Below are 24,679 nucleotides of genomic sequence, written 5' to 3'. Positions count from 1 at the left end.
ATCAGAAAACTGTCCCAATGGGAAAATCAGTTGGAAAGAGCTCCCTCGGACCCTTCCCCAGGCACCCACATTGCTACCACTTAATAAAGATGGTGTTTAGTCGTTACGAGGTTTGTATGGAGTAGGTGGTCTTGTTACCATTTTAAAGATCAGCAAACCAAGGCTCAGAGAAGTGGCCCAGCTAATAAACGGCAGAGGTGACCTAGCATTCACCTATTGGCTCTCTCCTTGTTCACAGTGAGCCTCCTTCCCTCTAACTGCCACCCTCCCCCGCCCCAGATTCACAGCGGTGAGCCCTGGTGCTTTGCCTGAGATGACCTTGCCCATAGGTTGCTGACGATTCGATCAGAAACAGACCCGTAACTCAAGCTGAGCCAGAGGTAACTCCCCAGGCTCCACCCTGTTACCCTAAGAACTCCTGATCCCAGCTAAGTGGATCATCATTTGGCACTGGAACAGAAAGTGCTAACAGAGAGAGAGGTAGGGAGAGAAACGGACACAGAGGGGGACAAGAAGCGCCTGGGACCCTCTGGACTGCCACTTCTGCATCCTTGGTGACCTGAAGGTCCCACAGCACCCTCGCCTGGGGTCTCCCGAGACACCTCTTGGAGCTTCCGCCAGTGCTGCGGGCTTCTGTTATACCAGAGGCACTAAGCAACAAGGACTTCCTCAGGTCTGACGCAGCACTGAAGCTGCAGAGTCGTGCTCGGGCCCCCAGTGGAAGGTGCCACTCAAGGAGTCAGGCCCTTGAGAACAGAAAACGGAGGATGCCAGGTGCTCGGGAGCGAGCTCCGGAAAGTGAAGGCTCGGGGACACCAGCACCCGCTCACCAGTCCCCAAGCGGCAGTCATCCAGACACAAGCTGACGCGCTCCGAGCTGCGCCAGGGGAAAAGGGGAGCACAAGTGGGTCCCCCGTAGGTTACAGACAAGGCCCGACTTCAGCATACCAGAGGGAAGAAACCTGGAGCAAGGTCAAGTGCCGCCCCTTCCTCCAAGCCTCCCGGAGGCCCTCTGGCTAAAATGAACCTCACATGTGAAACTGGACTTTCTGCCCCTCGGCCCGCTGGCATCTTCTGCCTCTACTCCCTGTTCAAGGTCTGCTACGCACATCTTCACTCCTGTGCTAGACTGGAAAGCACTGAGGCAGAACCCACGTGTGACTTATTTTTACCGCCCCAAAGCACTCAGCCCAGCCTCCAGCCTCTAACAAGAAAGTCTCGGAGGGCGTTGCTGAGTGAATGTGCCCCACAGTAGGCAGCCCCCACCCTGCAAGCCCGGGTGTGTCCCCATCCAGGGCTTCAAAGAGGGGCTCCCTTTGGTGGGGGCAGAAGACCATGCTTACCACAGAGGACCCTACAACCCCTGAATCCTAGGGTGCCAATGCCCCTCCGTGAGAATCTCGCCTTGGCTCATTGAGTTTTTCTCTTGCTTCTTTTACGAGTTGGCACCACGCATAGGGTGGAGAGCCAGATTAGCAAGGAAAGCTGTCAAAAATATCTCCCCTCCAGAAAAAGCAAAGGAAAACAACATCTTGGTGGGTTTTTCCAGGGGAAGAAAAAGTGAAAGAGTCTCTTTTTGCCTTCTATGTGTTGCCCGAAAATGGCAGTTTTGCAGAGAGAAAACATATTTTTCCTGAGCAAAGCTGTTTATGGTGTGAAAGACAGAGTGTGTGTGCTGAGCCCAAAGACACAAGTTGGCCCGAGGCTCAGCTATGCGTGCTGTTTTCACAGGAGTTTAGGTTGGGCAGGAAGGGGCTGGGGAAAAGGGAAAAAATAAAATCTTTGTTTTGTGAACGTGGAAAGAAAAATGTTGCCCTGGATCAAGTTCAAGCCTGGCAGCTGGTACAAGGCAGCCTGTGACAGAGATGCACTGGGCGGGGGGAGCTGGGGCTGCACACCGTGTGCCCTCTCCTGGCTCCCCAGAAAAGGGGCAGACTCACCCCAACCGCAGGATGGCTGGACGTGTGCGGCCATCGCAGGCTGGAGCCCAGGCACAGCCAGGCACCCCACCTTCTACCTTCTTGTGACAAACTCCCAAGGGCTCTTGAGAAGATCCAAGGAGGTGATGCCCGGAAAGGCGGTAGCAGGAGCCCTGGCCCCTAGGGAGTGCTGAGGGGTAGTGGTGGCTTTGCTGGTGAAGACTGGGGATGGGGATCATGGAGATGAAGATGACGCTGATGGAGATGGTAATGGTGGTGATAATCACGAGATGATGCCACCATGGTGACAGTTATGGCGATGATGAGGATGACAACGAGGGTGACGGTTACGAAGCTGAAGATGACCACCATGATACTTAGGGTGAGGACGAGGAGGATGACGATGAAGAGGAGCATTAAGATGTGATTATGAAAGTAAGGTTGGTGAAGTGCTGACGATCATAGTGACGACGAGACTGATGGTGATGGTGATGGTGATGACGACGCCTGCTTCACCCACAACGGGCACCGCCCCACAGCCCCTTCTCCCCCTCACAGTTCTGCCAGTCCCTTAGACTCAGAAGGAGACCTTCCCAAAGTCTACCAGAGGGCAATGTCCAAACCTCCCAGATCAGAACACCCCCTGGGTGTGATTTATGCAGATACCTAGGCTAGCCCTAGGCCCTCAGGTTCTGAGCCCCCTGCAGCTCCCCAGGGTGGTATCACGTGCACTATGGGGCGAGAACCACCCATAGAGTCCTAGAGTCCGACTCCCTCATTTTGTAAAGGAGGGGACCGAGGTCAGGGGAAGAGCAGGCTGGCCAGTGAGGAACGGCAAGGTCAGGAATGAGCCAGGTCCTCGGAGTCCAGGAGGAGTTCCTTGTCACTCCAGCACGGCCTAGCGGTTATTCAGTAGTGATGTGGTTAAGCGCCCACTGTCACAGAACCAAACCAGATGAAGCAAATCAGATCAGCAGCAAATTAACACATGGCCTGCTGGACACCCCGCCTGGTGGGGTGGGGCTGGGGGGTGGGGAGGAGGTGCCAGGGCATGGGACACGGTGAAATGCTAAATGCTGGATGAGGGGAACAGAGGAGGGCCTGGGCGTGCTCAGTGGGAAACGTTGCTTAGCTGGAGAAATGAGAGGTGCACAGAATCTCAAAGGTCCAGGGAGATGGCACGGAGGAGCCAGAGCCTTAGCTGAAGCGCTGAAGGCTGAGCCCAGTTTAGCTAAACAAAATAGAGCAAAAGGCAGAGCACCAGCACAGGCGACAGGTGGAGTGTTCCGGACGTTTCTGGGGGCAGTGAGAAGCTGCATGTGTGCGGAACTCCAGGCACGAGGCTGGGGAGCCAGGCAGCACAGGTACCCATGCTGGCCCTGGGAGAGAGTTGGCTTTTATGCTACCCAGAACACAGAGCCGTGTGAGAGTTTCCAGGAAGGGGGTGAGGCACATCTTAGAAAGGGCAGCCCAACAGCAACATAAAACTGGGTGGGAAGGGAGACGACCCTGGCTTGAGCTCAGGCTGCTAAAGGTGCCAGATTGTGATGGCCAGGCCTCCAGAGGGACATCTGCAAACCCCCTAAGACTGCCCAGCTTTGCAGCTCCCTTCTGCCTGAGAAGGGGCGGGGCACGCGTGATGCCTACCACAGCCAGGGCTGCTCTGCACCCCCAGCTCTGTCTACGCCCACAGCCAGCCTGCCTGTCTTTCCCCTTGCACAATGAGGAAGATGCGCTTCTCCTGGGGTGTGATGCTAAGGTGCTGGCCCCACCCTGAGAAGCCACATGTGGTGAGTGTGACTGAGGTAGAACCACCAGCCAGTGTCCACAAAGCTGAGTTTTCTTGTAGCAGTGTGGGGCCAGTTACTGGGTCTCTCTGAGCCTCAGTTTCCTCATCTGTGACGTGGGGAGGGACTTCCATGAGATCAAAAGACAAAGTACAACAAGTGGCTAGCCCAGCATGGGTGCAAGCTATCTGCTGGCCACTGGGATGGTGATGATGACAATGATGATGCAGTACCCGTTTCTAGCCCACACTGCCGGCATCCCCGCCAGCAGCAGAACAGCAACAAACCACCTCCCTGCGCTTCAGCAGCCACGCAGGAGCCAGGAGATCAAAACCCAGACAAGCTCTTTGCTCCAGGCCCCAGGCAGTGTGAGCCCAGGAGGGGTAGAGGATTACAACCAAATCTCTGCATCCAACTGGAGTTGTCTGACCTCCAGGGACAAAGGATCCATGTGTGGAGCTCCGTGCAGCCCCACAAGGTAGGGCGGAGGCCCTCAGGGAGCGGCGAGAAGCCCTGCTCAGCAGCTCAACTTCCAGAAGGCACCTGCACCTGGAGGTTCCTGCCGACGAATCTGGAGGTCTGAGATGTCCATTCTGCCCGAAATAGCACAGATAAGGGCTTGACGGGGTGTGGTTGTCACAGCTCCTCCCATGTGCACATGGGAGCTGTGGGGAATGCATATTCTCAGGCTACACCAGCCTCTGAGGCAGCACCTGGCAATCTCTCTGGGGGACCACACCTCTAAGCCATGAGAGCCCAGCACCCTAAATCTGATGCCCGCTACAGTTTGAGAAACACTGCTCTCAAGGAAGGAATCCTCTGAGGGTTCAAAAGAACTTTGAGGCAAATTCACTAATTGCGTTCACACACCACAGCTAGGAAAACAGCTCTTACCCTCCAGGCGATGTGGCAAATGCTGACACCTTGGAGGCCATCTTGGGCCAGCAGCTTAGGTGCTATCCTCGTGTCTGAACTCCCTGGAAGATGGACGTGGCTGTGTGGTGGTCTGCTGGGGGCACAGGGTGGGGGCTGCACAGTGGGCTACAATGCCCACTCCAGGGTGCTGGTGCCACGCCCAGGCACCAGGCGTACCTGCGCGTGAGATGGCGGCTCGGTGCCTTCTGTGGGCTTCTGTATTTTCCACGGTCCCACTCATGTTTATGACGAGGACCCAACAATACTGTGACACAGAGGCGACCCAGCCCTCCTGGGCAGGGTTCCCAATCTGCTTCCTCCAGGAGGCAGGAGCTCAACAAGGACAAGTCCAGCTGTGAGAAATCTCCTTACCGCTCCAACAAACTTACTGAGTTGATCAGATTTTCCTTAATGTGTGCTGTGTGCACCATGGAAATGATTGGATGCTGTGAATGACGTTCAAGACCAATGGTGAACTGGGATCCCCAATTTCAACTTTGTGTGCAGTCAAAATGGGCCCATTTTTTTCTCACCCACAAATTAAATAACAAGTGAATCTAAGCTTTTATCTACGGGATCCTTTATTTAAAAACCCTTATTTGTATGCCTTTTGTTGTGGGTGGACCTTGTAGAGGAGTTAATTGGAGGAAAAGATGCCTCTGTGTTTTAAGTGTTAGAAAACTGCTGACTTAGTCTACGGCCATACCACCCTGAATGCGCCCGATCTCATCTGATCTTGGAAGAAAATTGCTGACTTAAGCCAACCTGCCCATGTCATAGATAAAGGCTCTGACTCCCTACGATGTGATGCGATTCAGCCAGGGTCACACAGGCTGGTAACTAAGCTGGACAGCAGGGAGGCCTCTGTGTGCACAGGAACATTAACCAGTGGCAGGGAGCAGGGACACTTCAGGCGCTCAGAGAAGAAATTTTAGTCTTTTAATAAACTTACGTGATTTTTCACCTTACTTCAGGGATTGGGAGAATTAATGAATCTTTCTCATGGGGTAACGGAGGGAGGAACAAATCTGAGAGTTTGGGGGGCCCTGGTGGAGACCCCAGCTTCAGGCAGGAGCATTAGTCAAGCAGATGTGTAGGCTGGTTTTGAGCATCTCTTCCCTGCTAGGTGGAGGTCTGGGCCACCTGTGGGCGCTGTGGACCCGTGGACACTGTGGGCCTGTGGACAGTGTGGGCGAAGCACACTCCCCTGTCTCAGCAAACACTTGAGGTGGAGGATCCAACCGCAGCCAGGGTTGCAGCTGAACTGCCGTGTAGTCCAGAAGATACACACAGCTCACTGAACCCAGAGCCTCTGTCTTGGAGTTTAAGTGTGGTAATCAGGAGGAGTTTATAAGAACTTGGACAATGCGCTTGTCACAGAACTTTAGGGAAAACAAGAAGGACAGGAGACAGTCAATCTAGCATGATGGCAAGTCAGGCTCTGAAGATAACTGACAAGGCAGACATGACCAGGCCAAAGGGGAGAAGCCACAACTGGTCAAGCTGGCCAGCCCTGAGGAGTGAGGGGGAGTGTTTCAGAGGGGGGAGGGGCCAGAGCCCTGAGTGCTCCAGGGAGCTTGAAAATGACCCCTTTGCCATCTGACCTTGGGGCCTCACACTCCTGCTAAAACAAGATATTAAAAATGGCTTTAATGGGGCTGCCGCTGGCATAGTGGGTAAAGCCACCACCTGCAGTGCCGACAGCCCATATGGGTGCCAGTTTGAGTCCCAGCTGCTCTATTTCCAATCCAGCTCTCTGCTATGGCCTGGGAAAACAGTGGAAGATGGCTCAGATGCTTGGGCCCCTACACCCAGGTGGGAGACCTGGAAGAAGTTCTGGCTCCTGGCTTTGGATCGGTGCAGCTCCGGCTGTTGCAGCCAACTGAGGAGTGAACCATCGGATGGAAGACCTCTCTCTCTCTCTCTCTCTCTCTCTCTCTCTCTCTCTGCCTCTCCTTCTTTCTCTGTGTAACTCTGACTTTCAAATAAATAAGTAAATCTTTTTTTAAGAAATGGCTTTAATACTCTGAAATGGTTCAAAAATCACACACCCAGGCTTGCATGTGATGCATCTATTCATGCGTGTTTGAAGTCCTCTTCCCGCCCAGCCCGGCCCAAAAGGTAGACACCATACTCCCATCTTACCAAGGATTCTCATGCATAAACAAATACAAGCACTCTCTGTGATCCTCCCAGCCTTTTAGCATTCAAAACGTCCTGTTCTGCCTTCTTCATTTTCGTCACCACCATCCTGTGGCGGCAGTTTCCAGTTAATACCTGGGTCCCTGCAGGGTCCTTTCATGGCCCCCGTCTTTGCAGAAGTAGTGGAGGGGAGGAGGGACGCTCCCCTGGCCTCAACACTGAGCCCAGAAGAGACTCATAGACCCCATTTCCTCTGCAGGACTCAGCACCACGGTGAAGGTGGGCACAGGTGATCCTGGAAACAAAAGCATGTCCACGGAGGCTGGCCAGCCTCGAGCCCGGGGCCGAGGCTGCCCAGCAGCCAGACCTCCGCCAGGGGCCGCAGTGGCAGCCTGCAGCCCGTTCTGCGGGTTTCCCCCCCACACCCGGCCCCGGGGCGCTAAGGCCAGCCCACAGGGGTCCCTGTCCAGGGGTCCCTCCGGGAAGCACCCAGGACTCACAGCAGTAAGAGAGGGTGAACTATTTAAACTTACTAAATATAAACTGTTCACTAATTATCATAAATAATACATACCACATGCATGTCTACGGAAGAAAGACCAACAGCCTTAGCGGGAGGACTCTGAGCAAGGGGGCGAGGATGAGAGGGAGTGCGACGCAGGAACTCAGCACCAAGCTGAGCGGCTCCGTGGAACCTGGAACTCAGCCGCCCCTCCTGGGCTCCCCAGCCTTGTCCTCCCACTCCTCCCCGGAGTTGGCCCTGTTTCCCTTCTCTCCATCCACCAGGGCTCTCTGGAAACTCTTCCCTCACATTCAGCCTCGCATTCATGTTTGGTCACAGCTGCACAGCCCCTGGCGGGTAGGATCGGCGCCTGCCTTTGCAGAATCAGCCCAGGAGATGTCCACCAAATGGACGAACTCCCGCCTAGGGCTTCTCTCTGTCAGCACTGCCGGCAGGAACCATGCTTTAAGGACATCAACAAATGTTCTCTCATCATCCTAACAGTCCCAGCTTGCAAGCAGGCTGGGTAATGGTTTATCCATTTCACAGATGAGAAAACTGAGGCACAGACAAGATGAGTAGCTGAAGACAACACCAGCTTTAACTGCAGAACTTATTTGCTCTTTTACAATTTCCACCCTCAATCCACCCTCAGGACAATAAACACATCGGTCTGACTTTGATCGCCCAGTGAAGTCAGCAGGGAGGAAGGGCAGGTGCTCCCATCTTGACCCCTACTTCTCTGTATCTGTGTGACTCATTATAGCATTGCTCAGGTCTCTGTTTCTTCTATAATGTGGAGATCTGACTGTGACTGACTTCACAAAGTTATGGGGAGGGTTAAACAACCAGACAGATCGCCTAGTGTTGTGGGCAACACAGAGCAAATGCTCGGTCGAATCTCACCATCATGGTGCACCCACATCAAGTCTTTCTCCTGTTCTCACTTTTTTCACAGCTTAGGGAAGGCTCCTCCGCCACACACACACAGAACATTTACTATGACTCAACACCGTGGGCTAAAAACAATGGTCAGCAGCATCACCATGATTAAAAAAAAAAAAGAACAGAAAATAATAAGTGTTGGTAAGAATGTGGAGAAATAGAAACCCCCACGCACCTCTGGTGGGAATGTAAAATGGTGCAGCCACTGTGGAAACCACTATACCGATCCCTCAAACAGTGAAAGACAGGATTACCATATAGTGCATGGTGCCTACGGAGACATTCCCCAACATTCCCCAAGGAAGTGAACGCAGGGACCACCCACGGTCAAACGAACATTATGTGCAATAGCAGGACTCATGGAGAAATAAAAACGTGATCTATACATACAACGGAATATTATCCAGTGATAAAAGGAAAGAAAATTCTGACACATGCTACAAGATATTATTAATGTATTGTAATAATACAGGCTGTTATGCTAACTGAACTAGGCTGGGGGTTCATCACTAAAGCCTTGACATAGGATCAATCTAAATGCCCATTAATGAAATCTGATATATGTGAGTATATATGGATGCATATAACAGTTATATAGATATGCACCTATAGGTAGATATTTAATGCAATATCATTCATCCCCAAAGGAAAAGGAAATCCTGTCACTTTCTACAACATGAATGAAATGCTAAGCGAAATAAGCCAGATACAGAAAGAAAAACACCACGTGATCCCACTTATGTGAAACCGAAAACATCTGACTTCTGGAAGCTGAGAGCAGAATGGGGTGGCCAGGGACTGGCGCCCCGGGGTGAAGAGCTGCAGGTGAGGGGGAGCAAAGTCCCAGCTAGGCAGGATGGGAGCTCCTGGAGCTCTCCTGTCCAGCATGGGGCCGGACCTCACGGCACTGAACTCCGTGCTTGAAACTTGCTGAGACAGCAGCTCCTCGCTGTTCTCCCCATGAAAAAAAAGCTGTGACTGGGAGAGGGGACAGATACGTCCTTATTGTGGTAGCCATGTCACAACATATGCATATATCAAAACATCATGTTGTACACCATAAACACTTTTCTTCTGCCAATTAAACCTCAACAAAGGTAGAGGGGAAGACAGAGTTTGTAAACCTGAGACACCTTAAGAACCTCTTGGTGCAAGGCTTTAGCTTTCAATTTTTAATCATGGATACCACATCACTTTTATGGGTTGCTATTGGCAGGATGCTGATTCCACTACTATGTACATTTCTTTTCTTTTCTTTTCTTTTTACTTTGGTGCAAACATGGAACTAAATTTAAAAGTGCAACATGTGCCCATTTGCCATTTTTTAAAAAGCAGATGCCTCCTGATGCCAGTTAGATGCAGTCCCTAGAGCAGTCAGGTCCACAGAGGCAGAAAGCAGAATGGGGGCTGACAGGGGCTGGGGAGGGGAAGCCAGTGTTTAATGGGGGTGGATTTCAGCTGGGGAGATGGCAAGAGTCCCGCGGATGGACAGAGGCGGCGGCTACACGTCCACGTGCGTGTATGTAGTGCTATGGCTCTGTACACTGTAAAACGGCAAAATGCTAAGTTTCACATTATGAATATTCTCCCACTAACAACAGTGAACGTGGAATGCCTGAATCTGACGACACCATCCCAGCCACAGGCTACGCGGCTGCTGCTTGTTCAGTTACTCTCTCCAACACGTATAGGGGTACATCCAGCCTATGAGCCATGTAAGCCCCGCAAAGTCTCTGGGTCTGGTCCAAGGCAATTGCAGGCTGGACTCGAAACTCAATACATCATCAGCAGCCCAATTTTTAAGTTGATAATTTTATATGGCCTGCAAACGATGCTATAAATACCCACATGGCCCTTGGCAGGAAGCGGCTCCCCACCCCTGCTCTGCAATCATTTTATGACAGGTGCTGCAAGCCCCAGGTTTGCAGAGGGAGACACTAAGCTTCACAGCTGCGTCAGACAACGTCTGTCTGCTGCTGAGCACCCCAGTGCACAGCCACAGCTCCTCTGCAGCCCAGTGTGACAACCTCATGACTCCCTCTCATCCCCTCCCTGTGCTCAGCCAAAGCAGTAGCCAGGAAGTCCCAAGTTGAGCTGGGGACACTCAGCCACGTGGAACTATTTTAGCACCTACACGGACTATGGACTAAACTTCCACACCTTGCTGGCTGCTCATTTCACACCACAGGCAAGCAGCATTCTGCCCTTATTGTTCTACGGGACTTGACGGCAGTTTTGCAAAAGAAGGCTGTTGGGAGCCGACCCCTGAGAGAGGAAGTTAGGGTCTTTCCCGGTAGGGGAAGGAAATGATTGTCCTCACGGAGCCTTGGCCTGATCTCCTGCACGCCCTGCACCCCAGCATCCCTCTGCCCCTTGGATGATTTGCAGAAATCCACACTGGGATCTCTCAATATGTGCATCAACATTAAAGAGCTGAGGTGTTGTCTCAGTCCATTTCCTGTTGCTATAACAGAATACCAGAGGCTGGAAATTGATTAAGATTAGAGGCTTATTGGGGCTCACAGATCCGGAGGCTGGGAAGGCCTGGAGCATGACTGTGGCAGGGGCCCTGGGCTGCTTCAGCTCACGGCAGAAAGCAGCAGGGCAAGCGGGCATGCGTGGAATGACAACACGAGGGAAGGCCTTGCTTTAGAACAGTCGCCTTGGTGGTAACCAGCCCAACCCCATGAGAAAGGCATTCATTCCTTTTAGGGACCCCATCACCTCTTAAAGGTACCATCTTCCAGAACCAACACGATGCATTCCAGAGGGGACAGACCACAGCAGGTGTGGACTATGAGCAGAGCCTGGATCGTGTCTATTTTTTTCCAGAATGTTGTTGCATCTAGACGTTAATAAGATATGAGCCTTTAAAGGTAGATGCATTTTATTTTATTTTTGTTCTGTATTTACTTGAAAGGCAGAGAAACAGAAGAGAGACAAAGAAACAGACAGACTGATCTTTCATCCACTGGTTCATTCCCCAAATGCCCACAGCAGCTGGGGTTGGGCCAGACTGAAGCCAGGAGCTGGGAAGTCAATCCAGGCCTGCAGGGACCCACCTATTTGAGTCACCATCTGTTGCTTCCCAGGACGCTCCTTAGCAGGAAGCTGGAATCTGACGAACATCCAGGACTCAAACCCAGGCACTGCAGATGCAGGTGTTCCCAGGGGCATCTTAACTTCTGCACAGAACGCCCTACCCACAGACACACTGCAGAAAACAACCAAGTAACAGTACCCAGCCCCTCTTTGGAAGCGGTGACTCTGATTAGAGATGAAATGTTCCAACCCCCCTTTCTGTATACTCCAGCATCCTGCTGTACTCCCAAGGTCAGCAGAGTTAGAGAGAGAGGGAAGGGGACCTGGAATGACAGGAGCTTCCAGGAAAACCCAGATGATTTTGGGAGTTTCCCAGAGATACCCCCGTTCCGTGTCTTATAACTCAAACGCAACAAATAAGCCTGAGCCCAATACGCCCGTGATGTGCCAGCTCGTTTCTAGATATTGGGCAGACGGCAGCAAGATCAACAGAAGAGGCCTCTGCTCTCATAGAAACAAAACATCAGTGGTGGGAAGTGGACAAGTAACCAGCAAAGGAGCAGTAGGGTAACTCAGAGTGATAACTGCCACAGAGCAAGTACAAGCAAGGCTTGCAACAGAGAAGGCAGTGTCAGACCCCCACTTCCCCAGCCAGGGCACTCATCTACGGCCACCACGAGAGGGCTGGGGGTCCAAATGAAACCGTTAATAGGGCCCAAAAATGCTATCCCAAAGTGCAGGTGTACAGTCACAGGTTTCTGAGCTGGCTTTGATTTGAGCCCTGCCAGGGTTCCTGGAGAGAGGCGCAGCTTGCTACAACAGCTCTCAAAGGCCAGGCTAGGACTAAACGGACTCTGAGAATGTGATGGAAACACAGATGGAGCCAGCTCCTGAGTGTCTGGGTTCCTACGTGCAGCTTAGACATATGGCTTTGCAAGGCACACAGATTCTGATGAGCAGCAAGGCTGGAGAAGAGACAACCGCATTGGTCTCCACAGGCCTCTTCCAGACCAAGGGAGCCATGGAAGCCAAGCATCCCTTTCTGGGTTACTCCTGGGCTCTCCAGCAGGCCTCTGGTCTCTGGGATTTGGGTTGTTTCCTGCCCTGCGGAGCCCTGCGGAGCCCTGGGCCCTCGCCCTAGCTGCCTGGTTGGTGCCTCTGGCCCTGCTTGGTTCTGGGCCAGCCCTGGAGCCTCTTCTGCTCCATTCCCTTTGTGACCTGCACTCCTTGCCCCCAGCCCATCCTGTCTGCCAGTGAATGAAGCCAGACCTGGCTGGGTGCCCGAGTGCCAGTGCCGGAGGCTGTAGACTCTCATCAGTGAGATCGACAGGGCGTCTGCTGAGGATGCGTCAGGCCGAGGTCCCATGACTCTGGAGGTCACCCTGCAGAAGCGACTGACCTTGGTGGGGGGAAACATCCCTGGGGTGAATGGCGCTGGGATTTGGGGCGCTCTGAAGCCCCTCTTGGCACAGGTGCCCTGTTCTGTGTCTCACTGCAGGATAGCTTATTCTCGGAAAAGTCTCATCCGGGCTTCCTGAGGCTGGAGTGCACTGGCTGGCTCACCAGACCTGCTCTTGGCATCTCTTTACTCCTCTGCCTGTTCCTCCTTTTCTGAGATCAGAATCAGGTGGAAGGATTCGGAGCTCTTGGAGGCTGGTGCAGAGAGGCCAGTGCCTGAAGGGGAAGCAGTGCCTTAGAGCCCAGCCCTGGCCTGGAGCCTGTGCTCTGCAGGGGACGGCAGGGGCCAGCTCGCTCCAGGGCCCCAAGAGATCAACTCGCCCCACTCTCTCCTGCACCACCCACTGCTTTCTCCTCCAGATCGTCCCCATCCTCAGAAAAGCACACTGTGATCTTTCCCAGCTTAAAAAAAATTAACACTTTGACGATGCATGCCCTCTGGAGACCACCCCCATTTCTCTGCTGTCACTTGGCGCCAAAGCTCTCAAAGACCCTACAGTATTCACTGCCGTGCTCTACCCTTCTCCCAGCCACTCCTCCCACCAGAACCATCCCTGCCGAGTGAGCAGAATCTTCCCGAGGCCAATGCTCAGCTCACCTGGCACCCGTCTCGTCCAGCGTGGTTGCACAGCCAGTTGATCCCTCCTCGTCTGTTGAAATGCTTCCTTCCCTTAGCTTCCAGAACACTCCGTCCTGATTTCCTAGCTTGCTGGCCGCCTCTTGTCTCCCTTCTGCCTGCTCCACTTCCTGTCGTCCAAACGTCCTCTGCGAGCTCAGACCTCAGCACAGGCCTCTCTCTTCCATCTCTCCCCAGGTGGCCCCAGCTGGACCATGGCTTTTAACACCAACCAGACAGTGATGACTCCCAAATTCACATCTCGGAGCCCAGCATCTCTCCAACGATAAGCATCTCAAATTTTCTAAAATCCAAACAAGGCTATGTGTTTCCCCCCTTCCAAGCCTGCTCTTCTTTGCAGTCCTCCCCAGTGGAGCACAGGGCACCATCCAGTTATCCACTTGCTCGGCCCAGAGAAACCAGGGGATACGTTTAGCGCTTCTTCCCTCCACACGCTGAGCCCACCCACACTGCCTTTTCACTTCACCTTCAAAAAGTGGGCGGGCCCCACCACTTCTCCCACCTCCTCACCTCCACCATTGAACGGTGCCAATCACTGCCAGTTGTCTCCAATCTGGCCTCCCTGCCTCACCCACAGCACAGCCAGAATGATCATTTTAAGACTTAAACACTCAGCATAAATCCAAAGCGCTTCCCACAGCCCGACTCTCTGTCTCCTGCTATGGTGCCCCGCATGGCCCTGGCTCCAACCACACTGGCTTCCTTGCTGTTCCTCACACTTTCCAACAGGTCTCCAGGCTGGGGGATATCCTCGCTCTGCCTTGGCCTGGAGGGGTTCATGCCCTGGATCTTCTCAGACCCGATGAGCCCCTTACATCACTAAGGTCTCTGCTCAAATGCCACCTCCCAGGGAGCCCTCCCAGGACCACCGAATCTAAGCCAGCACTCCCCACCCCCCAGAAGGCATGATCCTCTTCCCAGCCTCTCTCCAGAGCACCCACTATTATCGGAAATTAAAGCGACTGACTATTTGTTACTTTCCACCTGGGGAGGCAGGCTCCATGGAGGTGCGAGTCTTGTCTGTCTTGATCATTATTAGTTGCCAGTACTATCGGCCAGTGGTGCTCAGGAAGTACCTGTCAAATGTGCAAGCTTGCAGGTGGAAGTGCCAAGGGCAGGGCATCTGCCATGGTTCCGGGTCCGGGTGTGAGGCTCCGACTGTCGCGCTGGCAGCTGAGCCCCAGGCCCGGTCCCTGCTCTTGCTCTCATTCTGATTTTCTCCACCCACGGCCCCCACTCTGGGTCAGAGCTGGTTTCCTCCATTTCCAGCCAGGATCACTTCAAGCCCTCTGAGCCGGCCCAGAGCAGCAAAATCCGGCAAAGCTGAGGCTGCTGGGAGCCAGGCGGGCTCAGCTCCTCACCGTCTTGCTCCTCCCTGAGCCTCAGCCAGGGCCAACCCATTCCGGGCTCCTGCCCAAAGCCTTCCAGGTTATCAACGCCACTGTACAAGGCAGGAGCCCTGGAAGGCGACAGCCATTCGTGCCTGTGTGGGCACTTTGGTCTCCTCCTCTACTCGAGTTAAGGCAGGAGCAGCAGGTCGAGGAAGGCGAGGGGCCCGGGCCAGCCTCTGGTCTTATCATGTGCACAGGGAAGCATCCCTGAGCCCTTGTGTACAGCGGGGCCTCCTCATCCACCCCTGTAATCCCACCTGCTTGCTACCCAGGGTTATTGCCAGCCTTGCTCCACGGGGACGGGTCTCCCTGCCTGTCCCAGTGAGGGGCCCACTAGAAGGGAGACTCCATCGTGGCCAGGACCTGTGTGGGTGCATGTGAGTACGTGTGCCAGCTGTTCTATGAGCATGCTCTTCCCTGCATGCCATTTTGCTCACTCTCCCCTGCACTCTGAGAGCTGTCTGGGCTCTGCCCCTGGGGTTGCCCCTCCCCCGCTCCAAGCCAGATCTTCCAGGTGAGTCCAGCCTCTGCCAGTTCCTGGCGACAGTCACCGGCTCCCTCCTGACATGCGCCCTCCCAGTGCAGCTCTTGCAAATGGACAGTCCCTTCTCTGGGCAGGTCAGCCCCTCCAAGGGCGCTCTCAGGCCCCTCCCCTTGGTCCAGACCCAGCCTCAGCAGGCAGGGGTAGGGATGGACAGCTACCAGTGCTGAGGAGCCCAAGCCCCGCTTGCCTTTGGTGGGCTACGCCCTGCAGCCTGGGCGGGGCCACCACAGGGCCACAGGGCCCGCCCCCTCTCCCCCAATCCCCAGGAAGGCTGTGTGGACAGTGACGCCTGAGACCCCTATTCGAGAGGTGCCAGGTGTTATCTCGCAGTGGAATCATTTCCCCTTTCAGGCTCTTTATAAGCAGAGGGGCAAGGGCTGGGAGACTGGGCTTATTTGGCTCCTAAGGCCTCAGGCTGTGTGTTAAGTGACCCTCTCCCGAGAGCCAGCCCGAGTGAACCCATCCATCTGGGGTAGATCAATCCCGAATCCGCCTCGTGCTAATGAGGAAGCCGCCTCTCTTTCTTCTTTACAGACACGGGAGGCCATGAATGATTCATGTGCAGGAGGCGGGGCGCGCACACAGGGCTCCTGCAGGTGCTACCGCCCTTGCCCTCCAGCCCTGGGGGCCCTTCACGGCTCCCGCCCCCAGACACAGATGAGTTCCCAATGACCGGGCACCGCTGGAATTTATCAATGGCTGGTTCTCTCAAGGAGCAGCTTTCATTGATCAAATCTGTTTCCAGCCTTCTGTTCCTGAGAATTCCCACGGGGCCAAGATTCACTTGCACTGCCTTGTGGATAAAAATTAAAAGCATTGCCCATAGTAGGGAACTCCATGTTTTCCCCTTGGTTCCAACAGACACTTGCCAGCTCCACCCCACTTCTTCAGGGAGGACTTGGGGCTCTCTGGGGTGCGATGGGTTTTGTTTTGTTTTGTTTTGTTTTGTTTTAATTTGAGAGGTAGAGTTATAGATAGAGGGAGCAATAGAGAGATCTTCCCTCTGCTATTCACTCCCCAAATGGCCACAATGGCTAGAGCTGGACCGATCAGAAGCCAGGAGCTTCCTCTGGGTCTCCCACGTGGGTGCAGGGGCCCAATCACTTGGGCCATCTTCTACTGCTTTCTCAGGCCATTAGCAGGAAGCTGGATCAGAAGAGCAGCCAGGACTTGAACCGATACCCATATGGGATGCCGGATGAGGCTTAGCCAGCTACACCACAGCACCAACCCTGGAGCGTGATGATTTTAACAGTGTGTGCACATAGGGTTATCAGCCATGTGCAAAAACACACGTGCATGGGTGTGTGCCAGAGGGAACACAGCACAGATGCAGGGTGCCCCTATGCTGCTGTGCTACAAAGATGGAATTGCAACCGATGTTTCTCTTCTCTAAGTTCCCTCTGGAATTGTGATGGTGCTGTTTTACGATAAACACGGTATGGTGGGAGTGCTGGGTGGGGAATCAAGGGGTACAAGCCCCAAGAACACAGACTCTGGGGCACTGTGGCTGATTAAGTAAAGAACTGAATATGAGGGGAGCCACATCTCCCACCCTCCTCTGGCCATGAACTGCCCCCCCTCATCCAAGGTAAGCCACGTCCAGGCAATGAATGCTGAACAGGACCAGAGATGGGGGAAGGCAGCCCAGGATGAGTTGGGATTACCTACAAACACTGCACTGATGAAGGCTAGAAGCCATGAGGTCCACAGGTGCAGCCTAGCTCGCAGGCTGCTTGCCTCGGACAGAAAACCTTCCATGTACTGCTGCTCAGGTTGGCACTGCCCAAGGATGCAATGTCTTGAGCAGGGGTCCTATTACACTGGTGACATACACCAACTGGTCTGAGGGTGTGGGTGGACCAGGGGTTCCAGGCTTCCTGGCTGAGTCCTACAGCAGCAGGGGAGAGGGCCCACCTGGTACACTGCCTAGCACATACGCATGTGTGTGTCCTAGCACCCTATGCCAGCCACGCTCTGGGGAAGACTGCAGCCACTTCTCTTTTCTGCCTGTCCTTTAGGGAGCCCAATTCCTGCCTATCTGGAGGGAACAGCCTGGACCAGTCGGCGCCTCTTGGTGGTGGGTGGGAGGCAGGAAAGCAGTGGGAGGCAGATACAGTGTGATATTGCTGGCTTGTGTGGGGGGTCACAGACAAGGTGGGGGCCACCAGGACTGCTGATCCCCAAGTCCTGAGGGCTTCCCGGGCACAGGTGGGCTGGACCACCACACACTGGCGTCCAGGTTGTACCCACTTAAAAGAGGTGCCCATGGAGGGTGCCCCTTGTCTGATTCCTGCAGAGGTCCCTTGGGCACTGGGGCCTGGGCATGGCTGGCCGGGTGCTGTAGAAAGGGAATGCCCAAGGGCAGCCAGCAAGTGCTACAGAAAGGCTGACAGCCACACCAGTGTCCCCCTCGGCTGTCCATGGGGGAGGTGCTGAAAAACAGCCAAGACACCAAGGCGGATGCCGTTCAGGGGACCACCACGCTGGGCGTGAGGCCTGCCGTGCTGGGGTTTTGCAGTGGGGGAGAGAGGCTGGGCTCAGGTCAGACAGGTGGCCGAGGCGCACAGAGAGGAAGCCCCAAGGCCAGCCGGGAGAGCCATCATGGGTAGGGGAATTCTCCGATCTGGTATCAGGGGTGAGGCCTTTCCATGAAGATCCTGACCCAAGGGGGCTCTTGCTAGAACTGCAGGAAGTGGGCCAAAGATGGGGCCAGAGGGCACAGAGGATCAAGGGCAGGGTCACCCAGAAGCCCGGGGCCTGGACACCACAGAACACCTCTCCACTGGGGGCTCAGTCCCCCTGGGGAGCCTGGTCCCCTGCCCCAAATTCCAGATCCCAAGACCCAGCTGTGTCTGACAAATAAGCACCCCCTGAACCTTGGCGCCCGTCAGCTTCTGTCTCCCCCAGACTGGCCCTGCAGGATGACCACACAGGCGGGGGCCCCTCGGAGGCACCCAGGGTTTTGCTTGTGATGAGTCTGCGGTGCAATCTAGAATGACCTGCAACGGCCTTACGGATGGCCTCCCCAGGAAGGGGCCGCGGGTACAAGGCCACGGGGGCAAGACGACCTCCCTCCTGCCCCAGGCCTGGTGCAGGGACCTGCAGCACTGTGACACAACCTCATTTCCTCAGACATCCCCTCTCTAAATCGGCAGCCACGGGTCACAGCAGGGAGCTTGGTGCAATGCCCTTCTTAGCTTCCCTAAACACTTCCCTGTCACCACCCATTGCCTCACTGGCTCCCCCTGCTGGATGCCCCGTAAGAGGCCGTTGCTGAGAGCCCAGCTCCTACAGGACTGAGCCCTGCTCTGAGGCTCCCAGGGGCCTCACACGGAGGTGACTGCTCTATTACAGAGAAGCCTGCAGCTGCAAGCGAGTCCCCCTCCCTGCGCCCGCCCCCCAGTACTACTCCCAAGGGACTGCTGTCTGCTTTTTATTTATGCGATTACTGGGAAGCTCCTTGTTTACATTGCTATAATTTACATTTCCCACAAGTTCCCTCCTTTCCGTTCTCCACGTTGCTGAATTACTGAGTCTCCCAACTGCTCCTGAGTGCCAGCCGCTTGCATGCCCTTCGGAGAACAACCCAGTAGATGCTGCCTGTGTTCCTAGGGATGAGCCTAAGGAGTGTGCAGACAGTTCCCTGCACCTAGCCATGCTCTTAACCTTGGGCTCAGAAACATTCAGCTGCCCTAAAGGCAATTCCTTAAGGGAATCATCCTCGTTAAAATCACCTCTGGGAGCCCTGCTGTGGCACAGCCACCTCCAGTGCCAGCATCCCATATGGGTGCTGGTTCAAGTCCCGGCTGCTCCACTTCCAATCCAGCTCTCTGCTGTGGCCTGGGAAAGCACTACAAGATGGCTCAAGTCCTTGGGCCCCTGCACCTGCATGGGAGACCCAGATTCTGGCTTCAGATCGGCCCAGCTCCAGCTGCTGTGGCCATCTGGGGAGTGAAGCAGAGGATGGATGACTTTTTCTCTTTCTGCTTCTGCCTCTCTGTAACTCTGCCTTTCAAATAAATAAATAAATCTTAAAAAAAAAAAAAAACACCCCTGACCATCTGACCCCAGCTTCCTGGGGGCTGGGGAAGAACAGGTGGCTGTGACCAGTGAGTTCTGCAGCCCATGTGGCCTGTGGCAACAGTGACACAGGTGCAACAGTTAATATCCCCATTGGTTTCAGTGAAAAACTTGAAGATTTCTCACACTCTCTGCGAACCACCACCTTTTCTTCCATGCGAAAGGGAGCCATTAACTCCTTTCCCATGCCTTCTGCGCTCCTGGGTGTCTATCTTCTGCCTCTCTCTTTTTCCCAGGCTCCCGCCAGGGACCCGCTGGGAGGATGAACCTTGCTTCCTTTGTCGGACCTCTGGATGCACTGCAGGCCTCCCTTCCTCCAGCCTGGGCTGGCCCGACCACGCCAGGGCACCTCCAGGTAAGACACCTTTCACCCCACGCTGCTGGCCGCCAGAGCCCTCGTCCTTGGCTGCAGGAGTTGCCCTACTGCCTGGCTCCACCCCTCCAACCCTGGTGTCAGGAGCAGATTCCCAACCACCACAGAGCACGGCTCCAGTCCCACCTCGGCTGGAAGGCTCGTCCTGGTGCCCACTCCCCCAGTCTCCTCTCCCTCCCCCATTTCTGGTTCCCTCCAAAATTGCACGGTAAGCAACGATTATCCCAAGTGCTCCCCACGGAGCCCCCACAATTCCCGCCCTTGTCACAATCCTCACCTGTCACTGGTCATTATCTAACACACTGTCTTTCACTGGTTTCTCAGGGTCTCGGTCTCCCCCACAGCAATGGAAATCCTACACGGGAGAGGTTTCTGACGCTTTGTTCACCACAAAACACACAGGGCCCAGCACACAGTAGGGGCTCAGAACCCACATGCAATGAAGGCACAGTGCGACCCCAGTGTTCTCCCCTGTTCACAGGCATCGTCTTAGTTCATCCTCAGGACGCACCCCACGGTTGGTGCTATTGCCACGTTCCCACGTGTTTGATTCGCGGAGTCACCCCGGCCTCCTCCAAGGCTGAAACACTCCAGCGAGGAGTATGTTCTCCCCAGGCAAGTCTTCCAACAGTGCGCAGCACAGGGCACAGGAGGGGGCACCAACCTGAAGTCAAGGGTGCATCTTTGAGTAGGAAGGGGGAGTGGACATCCTGCAACATTTTTCCTGCTGTTGAAAGGAATGCATGGGACGCTTAGAAAACACCAGAATCTATACAGAGGAAGACACAAACCACCCCCAACATCCCTTCAGATGTTCAGCCTGAGCTAGGCACCGGCAAGCCAGTGACCCGGCACTGTGTGCTCTCACTACCCTGTGCACCAGGCGACTCGGGACAAAGGCTGCCTCGTGCACGCTTCCTGGGACGACTGTGGGAGATCCAGACCAGGAGGTGCAACCATCATTGAAAAGGACCTGGGTTTTAAAATACAATGCACAGGTGGTGAGACTGGGGAACAGGGAGGTCAGCAGACAAGGGAATGAGGTCATTGAGAAAACTCTGATCTGGTTCCCAGCAGGAGGGCACAGGGCGTGTCACATCAGGCACCAGGAGAAGCACCGGGAGCAGTCAGGAGGCAGAGGGAGATGAGTGCAGAAAGAGGCAGGTGGGGCAGAGCAAGCAGGCCAGTGGGAATACTTCGAGAACACTCAGAGGCCCAGGGACCGTCCCTGGAGTGACTGGGGGAGGTGGACAGTGGCCCAGGGTGTGTGAGAGGCCAGCAGAGGAGGTGGCCAGGGTGTGGGTTTGTATTTGAGAAGAGCGCTTGTGGGTGGGTGGTTTCCTACTCCAGGAAAGGGCTAAGCCTGGGTGTGGCAGCGCCTCCAGGGTCAGCATGACCCAGAGGGCAAGGAACAGGACACAGACAACAAAGACAAAGATGCAGGAAGAAAGGAGGACCTGTGAGCCAGCACCCCGAGGCCAAGTCCACACTCAGGAAGTGCTCCTGAGGGCCCTCACGTAGGGGCCAGGCCACGCTGACCCACTGCGCTCGGTCCAGTGCAGCAAGGAGTCGGAGGCGCCGAGAAATAAAGACGAAGCTGGGTTCAAGCAGCGAGGTGGATGTCGTAGGTGCAGGGACTGTTATCGGAGACACAACCCTCAATGAGCCTGTGGGTTCTTGCCTAATATTCAGAGTAGAATTCTGAACACCCGCATAATGAACAAGGCAGCATGGTATGTTTTAAGCTTTTTATTTAGTGAGAGAAATGCATAGGAGAGTGAGGGCCCTATCTAAGAGAGAGGGAAATCTGGGTTCATACCGAGTACCAGGAACCAGCCACGTGGAGGAGCATTCAGGCCAGGAGCGTGGGGCAGGTGGCCTGAAGGCCACGCGCCCTGGAGGCACAGGGGCAGCAAGCGGGTCCAGGGAACAAGGAAAAAGGGCCAGGCCCACTGTGTTCCAGGCCTTTAATCCATTTCTAAAGGGGAGTGGTTAATTAGCCTGATCGGCAGGTGGGCGCACAGGTGTGGCCAGGTAGGGGCATGAGGTCACACAGGGGTGTGGTGAAGGTGTGGTCTTCCAGCTCACAAACCTGATCAATTTTATCCTATATGCTTGCCTACAACAAGACCCTACATGGAAACCTGGACCGTCAGATGGGAGGGCTCTGGAGCAAATTCCACCTAAGCAAGAAGTTCCCCGAGGATCAGGATCCAAGCCCAGCTCCCCAAGGAAGACTGCGCTCCGCCTCCTCCCCCTCCCCCATGTCACCTGCAAGTATTCTTTAGACAAACAGTGCTGTATTAAAACAAGCACAGTCATCACCGTCGCCATCAGCTTCAGCTTGCCGATTTTAATGGGAATGGAAAAACCCGACTCCTTTGTCCCCGGTGCAGTAAAGGAGCAACTCCCAACCCCAGATGGATACTGGATTTCTAAGAAATCAGGTCAGGCAACCAGCATCCGTGGGGTTCAAAGGGACTTGAGCTCTGATTAAAGTCTGCATCTGAATGAGCTGAACGTGGTGTCTCCAGAGGAGAAGGAAGAAGTGGGCTTGAAGGCGGTGGTAACCTGGCCCTCCTGAGCAGACATTAGGAGCCTGTGGTCAGGCCAGGGCTGGCCCACAGCCCACAGCCCACGGAGGAGTGATGGGATCGGGGCAGGGGAGGGCACAGGCTCGGAGGAAAGAAGCCTAGGGCAGATTTTTTCCCACGCATGGCACAGAGCTATTCTCCAACCAGGCTGGGGGCGTCCAGATTTTTCCGCCCTCGCACTGGCTGCCTCTCTGCCCTTCCCACATCTCTACCTGGGTGGTGGGGTGGCTCCTCCCCAGCCTTCTATGTCCAACTGAGCTGTCCCGTCCTCTGGGAAGCCCTTTAGATGCACCCTACCCAGCACTCTGGAGGAAACCCCATAGGGCCGGGCACAGTGTTCTGTTTCTCCTCTGGGATGGACTTCTGCAGAGGGCACGGTTAGGGGGTATTAAAAACACCCCCTGTGCAGTGGGCATTGCGGCACAGCCGGGTGAACCTCTTCCCTGCCTGGGACACTCTCATCCCATGCTGGAGTGTCTGCGATCAATTTCTGCCTCTGCTTCTGACCCAGCTTCCTGCCAATGCACCTGGGAGACAGCAGGTCATGGATCCCTGCCACCTACATTGCAGATTCAGATGGAGTCCTGGCTTTGGCCTGGCCAGCCCTGGCTGTTGCAGGCATTTGTGGGGTGAACCAGCATTTGGAAAATCTCTCTCACTTCCTGCCTCCCTCCCTGTCATTCTGCCTTTCAAATAAACTTTAACAAAAATGACCATCGGTACCGTCTGCACCAACTTGGCCACACCAGCTCCTTGATCGGCACAGCTTTCCCTCAGGGTAAGTGGTGTTATGCCGGCTCTGCAGAAGAGGAAACTGAAGCTGCAATGGGAACCGCTCACCCAGGCAGCAAGGCGGGACCAGGAACTCCGGCAGCTTTCCCGAATGCCATGTCTGTCCAAGTGGCCAGACAGGCATCTTCGAAAAGCACATGGGAAAATGCCCTTAGGACAAAGGGATGCGTGGGTTTCATTTTTTATTTTTTAAACACCAAAACAAACTTATCCAGCCATGCCTGCCTGACACATTATCAGCACTGCTAGGTCCACTCCAGGGTATCCGGGAGGCTGGGACCAGCTCTGGGCTTGCACCTTACAAATCTCTGCTGAAGGAATGAAGGAATGCACCAGAAGGAGCACCCCAGCGGCTGCTGGCCGGCGCTCCCCGTTTCCAGACCCCAGAGAAAGGCTGGCGCCCCAGGCCACAGTGCCGTACAGCTGACCGCCCGCCCCCCATCCCCGCTCTCCGGTCCTGGCGCGGCGGTGTCGCCGCGGAGCCCGCGCGTCCGCTACCGCCGGGCAGGCAGCTGCGGAGCCATCTGCTGCGAGGGCGTCGGCGGCACCCGCGCCAGTGTTTGTTTACAAACCGCACACTGCGTGCGAGAGAAACACGGCTCCTCTTCCAGGCAGACGCAGCGGGCGCCAGGCGGGAGGAGTCGCCGGGAGCGCCGGCCGGGCCACCCGTGGAGTCCCCTTTTCCTCTCCACTGCCGCTCTCACTCCCAACCCAGACGCGGAGGCCCAGGTCCCAGTCGGGCTCCCCCTCCAGGGCACGACCCCAGATGGAACGCAGGCCGTTCCATGTAACAACAGCGCCTACATCATAAGGACTCACAAGGATGAAGTGAAGCAACCCACACAGCAGCACCTAACAAACGCACTCTTTTATCACCGTAGGTGACAAGTTAGGTCTCCAGCATTTCACAAAGTGTTCCTGCAGTCCAATTTCTCACCCAAGTCAGGGGAATTCCTCTTTCTGACAGTTATCAGAGACAGATGATAATGCCTGGATTAAACTCGAGCAGGAAAAAGAAATGCCATTAGAAAAATCATGAGAGCATTCACAGGCAAATGCACTTCCGGGTTACCACTCTAATTCCCGTTCCCCACAGTGAGGATAAAGCAGAAGAGCCCCAATTTCCTGTTCTCACCAGGGCTGGCTTGGGGCCGCCCGGAAGAGGGTGGGCTGTGAGAGCCAGGAGCTGGAGAGACAGCAAGTGAGGGGAGGGCTTTCCCTCTGCCCCTACAGGCCTGGGCGAGGGACCTTCCCTAGACACCATCTGGGTCTAGTTCTGCTTCCTCTGCATCCCGGCAGAGCCTTGGTGGTGCCAAAGCATTCTCGGTTGGGGTGCTCCCTGCACACTCAGAAAAGAACAGTCAGTCATGGAAAACCCGGCCTGGCTCCTCAAGAATGAGGGCCTTGCCTCAACACAGTCAGCAGGCTATGGAGGTTTGTCCCTCCATAGAAGGGCTTGAAAATGCTACAAAGTGCTGACAAGGAGGAGGTCATATCCTTGGGGCTGGGGGTGGGAGAGGGAAGGAGCAGCGATCACCACTAGGCATGGCCCTCC

General features: G+C 54.9%; 1 protein-coding gene across 2 annotated transcripts in view; it reads right to left on the bottom strand.

The window, feature by feature from the left end:
- The window catches only part of XKR6 (XK related 6), a 330,416-nt gene that overhangs the window by 150,705 nt on the left and 155,032 nt on the right, over positions 1–24,679 (bottom strand). The gene's annotated exons all lie outside the window — the stretch shown is intronic.

The sequence above is a fragment of the Oryctolagus cuniculus genome, chromosome 2 (assembly GCF_051225735.1).
Source record: "Oryctolagus cuniculus isolate XC-2025 breed Fujian yellow rabbit chromosome 2, ASM5122573v1, whole genome shotgun sequence".
Lineage (NCBI taxonomy): Eukaryota > Metazoa > Chordata > Mammalia > Lagomorpha > Leporidae > Oryctolagus > Oryctolagus cuniculus.
Note: the sequence above shows the minus strand (reverse complement) of the source record. Positions and strands in the feature narration are given on the sequence as shown.